Source organism: Cannabis sativa, chromosome 7, assembly GCF_029168945.1.
Source record: "Cannabis sativa cultivar Pink pepper isolate KNU-18-1 chromosome 7, ASM2916894v1, whole genome shotgun sequence".
In the NCBI taxonomy this organism is placed as follows: domain Eukaryota; kingdom Viridiplantae; phylum Streptophyta; class Magnoliopsida; order Rosales; family Cannabaceae; genus Cannabis; species Cannabis sativa.
Window position 1 is genome coordinate 42,741,263 of NC_083607.1, and position 9,072 is coordinate 42,750,334.

A 9,072-nucleotide genomic window follows, 5' to 3' on the forward strand; every position below is an offset into this window, starting at 1 on the left:
TCCTATGTCACGGCGGAATCGAGCACCCCACCTGAAAAAAACACCATTCCCTTTTTAAAGTCGACACAAATATTGAAGTGCTCCACCTAACACACAAAGATTCATTCCTAATCCTAAACCCACAACACCAAGTTTAATGATTCTTGGATGACATCCATAGTTATATAGCTCGGGAATCAATATAGTGACTTGTAGTTTTTTGTTGTCCTTTGAAAGGAATATAGTGATTGGTTATATGTTTACATATTTGAAAAAGTGTTATGTGTTAATATTTGTTGATGCAGAAATTTAGAAATAGAAATCTGGTTGAGAATATAACGAGAGTGAAATATAAATAAAAGAGACACAATAAATTTATAGTAATACACTCCCCGTAACACGATAATAATAGAACTACGGTTATTTTGAATTTTTATTTCTCGCGAGAATTACAAGAAGCTGGCTAAGTGTGGGGCTCAAATTTCTAGAGATCCAATAATAATAATATTAATAATAATAATAATAATAATAATAATAATAATAAAATTATGAAAAAATTACTTTTGGCTGATCTTGGCCATTAGTGGTGATCCCATGGTGAAAATTGACTCTTGGTGAAAATCATCAATTTTTGGAGTTTGAATCTTGTCGTCGGATCATTTTCGGGTAATTTGCTAAAAAAATCGTAACTATGCTGAGAACAAATTTTGGACTTGAAATCTTCAGAATTACGATAGGTGTGAAACATGACTTGATAGATTATTGAATAGCTTCGAAACGCAAGTTGAATTGCATTAATCAAATCAATATTTAGAGAGTTATGGTCGTTAGACTGAAAGTTGTTCAACATCCTACGACCAAGTTGACACCTAACGACCAGGTTGACATCTTGACACCAACCTGGATGTCAGGAAAGTGCAAAAATGTCCCAAACTTTTTTTGATACCTAAGTGATGTGTTAACACTACTTAGTGAGAAGTTGTTTACCAGTTCTCGGAGATGTCGCTTTTCGTGAAATCGGAAAGACTCAAAACTCTCCGATTTTGCCGATATTCCACCTTGTTGAAAGAGTAAAATATCAAAGTGTGAATTTGACATGTCACAAGGTTTAGCTCTCGTTTACTACAAGAAAATAGTTTTTTTTTTTTTGAAAGAACTGAAAGTTCATTAAAGAAGATAACTGGGAATCACAATAGGGGATCCCTCCCTTTGAACTACATCAAATTGGTGGCCAGCCATCCTGGCCAACTTAGCCACCCTATCCGCACAAAAGTTATCAATTTTATGGATGAAAACAAAAGAACAAGAAACAAACCAACTAGCCAGCTGACATATCTCTGCCACAATCAGTCTAGCCTTCCAACAAGGATGAAATTGCTTATACTAGAGTGCCTTGACAACAAATAGAGTGTCTGAGGCAATGACAATGGAGGACAACCCTGCATCACGACTGATTTGCAATGTCCAAAGAATTGCCAGGATCTCTGCTTCCATAGTAGAATCTGCCTTGCACTTCTTGGCGAACCAATCACTTGAATTCGTACTTCTGTCAAATTTTCCCACAGCGAGACCGGCCACCCCTCCAACCCAAGACGCATCAATAACACAGACCACATTAGTAGAGCTTGGGGATCACCTCCCTGCCATGGGACATCGTGGTACCAGCAAATGCCTGGTTTTCAACAGTAGCACGATTTGACACAAACTCGTGATATCTTAACATGATCATTTTCCTGAGTTGGAGAATATCGGGTTTGATGTTACGGAACAGCAAGGAGTTCGTAGCCTCCGAAATCGATTCAAACAGATAGCCAATAAAAGTAAACAACTTCCACGACTCATCTCTAAGAAGACCCTCATGGAGCTTTAGCACAATACTGATAAGGTCAAGGCCTGACAAATCGTGGGGCACCACCGGGAAAGGACCAGAAAACCAAATCACTTTTTTAAGGACTCCCATAATAGATGGAAGGAAGTTTCCACTTCTGCATTACAGAACATGCACGACTTTCTAAGATGAACACTAGCTTCTTGCGAACAAGGAGGCCCCCAATCAAAACTCTTCACACCATAATAGATAACCTAAAATGCATATTATTATTCCAGATTAAGCTCCAAACCCTGCTACCACGATCCCCATCCCATTGTATACATTTGTAGATCGACCCTTTTGCATGAAAAGCACCCATCCGATGCCTTCTTCCACACTAAAACGTCGTCACTATCAAGAGGGAATCTCTTTATTTCTGCAACTTTTGCCCCTAAATCAGGCCCAAAAATTTCAAAAAGCTTAGGCACATTCCAGTCCGATCCATTAATTGAAAGATCAGCCACTGTCCTCAAATCTGGGCAATCCGGTCTCACCCTTTCCATGACACCCCTGAACTCCCTGAATGAAAGCCAGGAGATCCAAGGTTGCATCCACACGTCAATGCTGTTTTCATTCCCAGGGATAGATACACAACCTTTCCTTTAAGATGTCTCTTGAGTCAAGGATTCCTTTCCACAGATAGGAGTCACTCCCATGGGTATCAGTTGCCCAGAAAGATTTGGTCCTGCAATACTTGGCAGAAAGACATTTTACCCAAAGCCTATCATCGCCATTGGCCACCTGCTTTGCCAGTTTAGATAACAAAGCTTTATTAATATCTTTGAACCTCCTAAGCCCCAGGCCACCACCACTCTTAGGTCAACAAATCTTGTCCCAACACACCGTAGCGTTAAATCTCTCTCTATCAGAACCTCTTGTCCACCAGAACTTCCTGAACATTGCATCCAACTCTCTACAAGTAGAGAGAGGGACTCTACAAGTAGACATAGTATACACAGGCTGGTTTAAGGCCACAGACTGCACAAGGGTAGTGCGACCCGCAAAAGATAACAATTTCACTTTCCACCCTTCAAGTCTCTTAGCCAAAGACTCTTTGAGTCTATGATATTCCTCTCTTTTCCTTCTCTTGAACACAAAGGGATTCCCTAAGTATTTCTCATCTCCCCCACATTCTTGGACTCCCAACATCTGTAGAATTTCTGCCTTTCTTTCACTGTTCATGTTGCGAGAAAGTAGAACACATGATTTTCTTTTACTGCAAACTTGGCCCAACCAGCTTTCATAGGTACTAATACTCTTATTAATGGCCCTAACATTCCCTATATTGGCCCTTACAAAAAGAATTGTATCATCTTCAAACATCAGATGACTAATCAGGGTTGCACCTCTAGAAATCTTGACACCTTGGATACAATTATCCACTTGCTGCTTAGAAATCAATTTCGCCAACACCTCATGGCAAAGAAGGAACAAAAAGGGGGATAAAGGATCCCCTTGCCTTAACCCCCGCTTAGGGTAAAACTTCTTCTGAGGCAGTCCATTAACCGACATCGAATAAGACACTGAAGACACACAGCTCATAATCAAAGCACACACATGCTTATCAAAACTGTTTTCCTTCAAAACCCGCACCAGATTGGACCACTCAATCCTATCGTAGGCTTTGTGCATGTCCAGTTTGATTGCCATTAACCCCCAAACCTTTCTTCTTATTGATCGAGTTAACTAACTCTTGGCACAGCACCGAAGATTCAGCAATCCACCTTCTCGAGATAAAGGTTGATTGGACAAGAGAGATCAACTTATCCATAACCGCCCGCATGTTGGAAGCAATAATCTTGGAGATTATTTTATACCCAAAATTACACAGACTAATCGGCCTGAATTGTTCTACTGAAGTAGCCACCTCAACTTTAGGAATCAAGCAAATGTAAGTGTAATTAAGTTTGGGGTCAAGCTGTTTGGTTAGGAAAAAATCTTGAACCATTTTCGTAACATCAAAACCAATAATATGCAAGTAATTCCTACAAAAGCACCCAGGATAACCATCTAGGCCTGGGGCCTTCAAGGAGTGCAACTCAACAATCACACTTGTTATCTCATCCACCGAAGGAATACTCCCCAACTTAGCATTTTCTTCCACCGTAATGCATGGAGTGAACAACTCTTCAAGCTCCGAATTGATGGAGGGGCTGGCAGACTCAAACAAATCCCCAAAAAAATTATTGAAAATAGCTCCTATCCTATTCTCTTGTCTCACCCACCTTCCATTCTCATCTCTAATCTCCATAATTTTGTTTCTTCTATTTTTGATTACGGTTGAGGCATGAAAAAACTTCGAGTTTCTATCTCCCACTTTTAGCCATATCTCTCTAGATCTCTGACGCCACATACTTTCCTTCTGCAACCAAAGATCATTCAAACATTTTTGCATAGTAGCCTCTTCCATCGCCAGCTCATTAGTGATTGCTTGTGATTGAATCCACGACAATCTTCCTTCTAGTTTTGTTATCTTACGATTACAATCTCCAAACGTGCTTTTTCTCCATATCTGCAAAGCTCTTCTAGTGCCATCGTATTTAGGAAAAATCCTACTATTGCCTACCTGATCACCACGGACCCAGGACTTACGAATTACCTCTTCACAGGAAGGTTCTCTGCTCCATGCTTCAAAGAATCTAAACGACTTGTAACTTTTCCTTATCATTCCATTCGTCTCCACCAGAACGCAGCCATGATCTGACACCGATATTGTGAAATTTGTCACCTTCGCAGAAGGATACGCAGTGATCCAATCATCGGACGCGAAGGCCCTGTCAATTCTTTCTCTAGTCAAGACCCCTCAGAAGCGGTTATTTTGCAAAGTATACGGGCAACCTTTGAATCCAAGGTCAATACCCCCAGTGTTGTGTATAAATTCTCGAAGGATTCTTGTGACCCACGGGGTAACTTTACTCACCCCAGCTTATCCTTTGGACCCGCAATAACATTCAAATTTCCAAAAAGAAGCCAAGGGAGGCCATCCCTCCTGACACGTGAAGAGAGAGACCTCCAAAACTCTTTCCTTTCCACCTCATAAGGAGTCTCGTAAACAGCAAAAAGCTCCCATCTAAAATTAATACCAGGATCCCATATGATAGCATCGAAAAATCCCTTGCCCACCTTTAGAATATTCAAGCTAATATCATTATCCCAAAATAAACACATACAACCAGCATAACCCACAACCGAGACACAAAAGGAATTTTGATATCCCAAGGAATTCGCCAAGTTTTTCATCCCTTTCTCATCCGCCTTAGTTTTCATTAAGCAAATACAATCCAGTTTGTATTTCCTGACCCAAGCATGAAGCGCTTGAGTTACAGGGGTTCTACGAATACCCCAGCAATTCCATGATAGGAACTTCATTGGGAGGGGGTGGGGGCTTGATAAGGGTCGCCTCCTCGCCCACATGAAAAAGTTGAACTTGTTTGATGGCTACATTCACCAATTGGGAATTCTCAGTATTGTCTTCGTCCCCACCTTTCTCTATTCCTTTGTTATTATCCCCCTTCGAGAACTCAGAGTTATAAGTGAGTTTACATGCTCTTACTATTGGAAATTATTTTACCAGGATCTTAGATCTACTCACAAGTATGTTGTTTAACACCCTATATATGAACTTTCTAAAACGATAAAATAAACACATATAAAGTTAAGAAAAACTTACACTGATGCAGCGGAATTAATGTCTCCTTCCACTCAGATCTCTAACTCTTGTATCCTTTCTGTCGCAGAGTATTATCAAGATCTAAGCCCGAATGTCCTTCTTCTTTGTGTTTGTGATGCTTCACAGTCTTCCAATCTATGATTGAGTTACCACTTGCTGTGTGTGGGCACTTACTCTATCATTAAGGTTCAAAATATAGAAGAAGAAAAGAGAGAGAGAGAGATTTCGGCCAAGGAAGAGAAAAGGGAAGGCTCAGTTTTTCTGAAAAATTGTTTTTCTGGAAAATAGTGTGTTTTGACTGAGAAATCACTTTCTATTTATAGGCAACTACTAGGTTTAGGTTAGGAATTATTTGGCATTAAAATAATGAAAATATCAATTTGAAATTCCACATAAAGTGGCCGGCCAAGGTGTAAGTAATGGGCCCCACTTAGTTTTGCAGTTTTAACAAATTTTATTTCTATTTTCTCAAAAATGCCACTTTTCCAATTCTAACCATTTAAATGCCAAAACTAATTATTTAATAACTAAAATAGATTATTAAATAATATTGTCATTTAATTTAATTATTAATTAGACATATAAAGTCCATTAATAAATAAATAAACCTAGAATCTCTTTTCTTTACAATTTCGCCCCTGCTTAGTGAAAATTCATAAATTAGACATAGTCTAACTTTAGAATTATAATTGACTAATCACGAATCAATTATTGAGTCTTACAAGCAGTATGTTCTCAACTAGAATGGGGACCATGGATCTATATGCTGAGCTTCCAATAAGTGAACCGAATTTACTAAGTAAATTCCTACTTATTAATTCTTCGTTGAATCCACTCTTAGAACTTAGAATTGCACTCTCAGACTTATATAGAGCATATTATATGTTCCACGATATAGATATGCTATCTCATTTAACCATTGTTATAATCTTATTGTGATCAAAGATCCTCTATATAGATGATTTACATCGAGATGGGATAATTTTACCGTTCTCACCCCTCAATGTATTTTGCCCCTTAAAACACTTAGCTACCTATAAATGGTGTTTAGTGCTCTGAGAATTAGTCACTTAAACAAGAGCTCATCCATTTACTTCTATTTGCTAAGCTCAAAGGGAATCATCACTTGACTTCTATACACCAGTAGAAGCTATAGATTCCATATTTATGTTCAGCACTCCCACTCAATCATACTATCATGTTCCCAAAATATACGTATCAGCCTAAGTTATAGGCTTAACTAATAAATCAAAGAACATGAATAGTACTCTTGAGTTGAGCCTAAGCATATAAGGGTAAGTTTGTAATAGCTTAACTAAGTTGCAATATCGGTCCAGTCCAATGTATACTCCATACATTCGAAACTAGTATACTTTACTAATGTCCTGGAAAGAACATAACACTTACTCCAAGTGTAAGTACACATCATCGCTGATTATCACATTAGTGTAAATCCAAAACATTGATGACACAGGGACTTAGTCTTTTGATTCATATGATCACAATCACATTCCACTGTGTTGACGATACTGTAATTGTGAATAAACATATGATCTGGATTTAACTGTTTTTTGTGTAAATGTAATAAACATATTAAACCATTAGCATGTAAAATTCATGCAAACATTAATCACTTCAAATTTCTTATATTGATTACTAATCAGATTGTAAAGAGTTTTATTTAGGGCATAAAACCCAACACTTACCCTTGTGTTCTTCTTTCCTGAGACCCTCTTAGTCTGTTTTCCTTCTCTGGGATTCGACGAAGAGTTACCACCTCCACCCTCTCCCTTATCGGCAGAGAAAGTAGTGATCTCTAAGGGGGCAACTCAATCATTAACTAATCCATATGAGATAGCACTGGACTAGGCCCACTAGGCTTCACTACTGGGATAATTAGGTCACTGGCCTTTCTCTTTTTCTGTCCCAATGAGCTTGGGCCAGCAATAGATAACTCATTACCCTTACACGAAATGATTCTTTGGGCCTCCACTGATTCTTGGGCCGAGTCTAGTATTTCATTAACCACTTCCTTAAGGTCTTTGTTAATGGGCCACTCAACCCTAATGGGCCCCGAGAACTGATGTGGCTTCCTAGACTTACATACTTCTTCATGAGGAAGATCCATCATTTGACCACTGGAAGGCCCAATATCTGTTGGAAATTATTTTACCAGGATCTTAGATCTACTCACAAGTATGTTTATTAACATCCTAAATAAGAACTTTCTAAAACGATAAATTAAACACATATAAAGTTTAAGAAACCTTACATTGGTTGCAGCGGAATAATATGACTCCTTCCGTTCAGATATCTAGCCCTTGATTCCTTTCTGTAGCAGAGCATTATCAATATCTGAACCTGGATCTCTTTCTCTGAATCCTTGATGCTGAATCTCCTTTGCTGATGATCTTTCTTCACGATCTTCCTCACTATGATTGAGGTATCACTTGCTGTGTGTGGGCACTACTCATACACTAAGGATTTCGAAATTCAAGAGGGAAGAGAAAGAAGAAGTGGCAGCTAAAGATAGGGAGAGAGAAAGGCTCAGGTTTTTCTCTGAAGGAAAAATAGAAAATTTAAGTGTAATTTTCCTGAAGCCTTCACTATCTATTTATAGCATTCCACTAGGGTTAGGTTTGAATTATTTGGCATTAAAATAATGAAAATATCAGTTTAAATTTCCTACAAAAGTGGCAGGCCATACACTTAGTGGATTGGGCCTTGCTTTTTGCAATTTTGCAATTTTAACACCTTTTGTATCTGATTTTCTCAAAAATGCCAATTTCCTAATTCAACCATTTAAATGCCAATTCTAACTATTTAATAACTATAAATAATTATTAAATAATATTGTCATTTATCATATTCATTAATTGAACCATACAAAGTATCATAATTAACAAATATGCCCCTATAAACTCTTTCTTTACAATTTCGCCCTTACTTAGTGAAAAATTCACAAATAGACATAGTCTAATTTGAGAATTATAATTGATTAATCAAAACCAATTACATGAGTCTTACAAGCAATATTATCTCAACTAGTGGGGGGACCATGGGTCTATATAACCGAGCTTCCAATAAGTAGATCAAGAATTTAGCACTAAAATTCACTAACTTATTAATTCTTCGTTGAATCCACGCATAGAACTTAGAATTGCACTCTCAGTATATAGAATGCTCTATATGTTCCACCATATAGACACATCATTAGTTATCCATTGTTATAATCCTAATGTGATCAATGATCCTCTATATGAATGATCTACACTGTAAAGGGATTAAATTACCGTTACACCCTACAATGTATTTATTCCTTAAAACACTTGACCCCGTATAAATGATATTTCAGCTTATGTGAAATGAGTACTCCACCATTTATGTTCGTTTGGTCAAGCTCGAAGAAGATCATCCTTTGCTTACTATTCGCCAGATAGAAGCTATAGATTCCATGTTTATGACAGCGCTCCCACTCAATTGCACTACCGTGTTCCCAAAAAGTACGTATCACCCTGACCAAAAGGTAGGCTTAACTAACAATTCAAGGAAC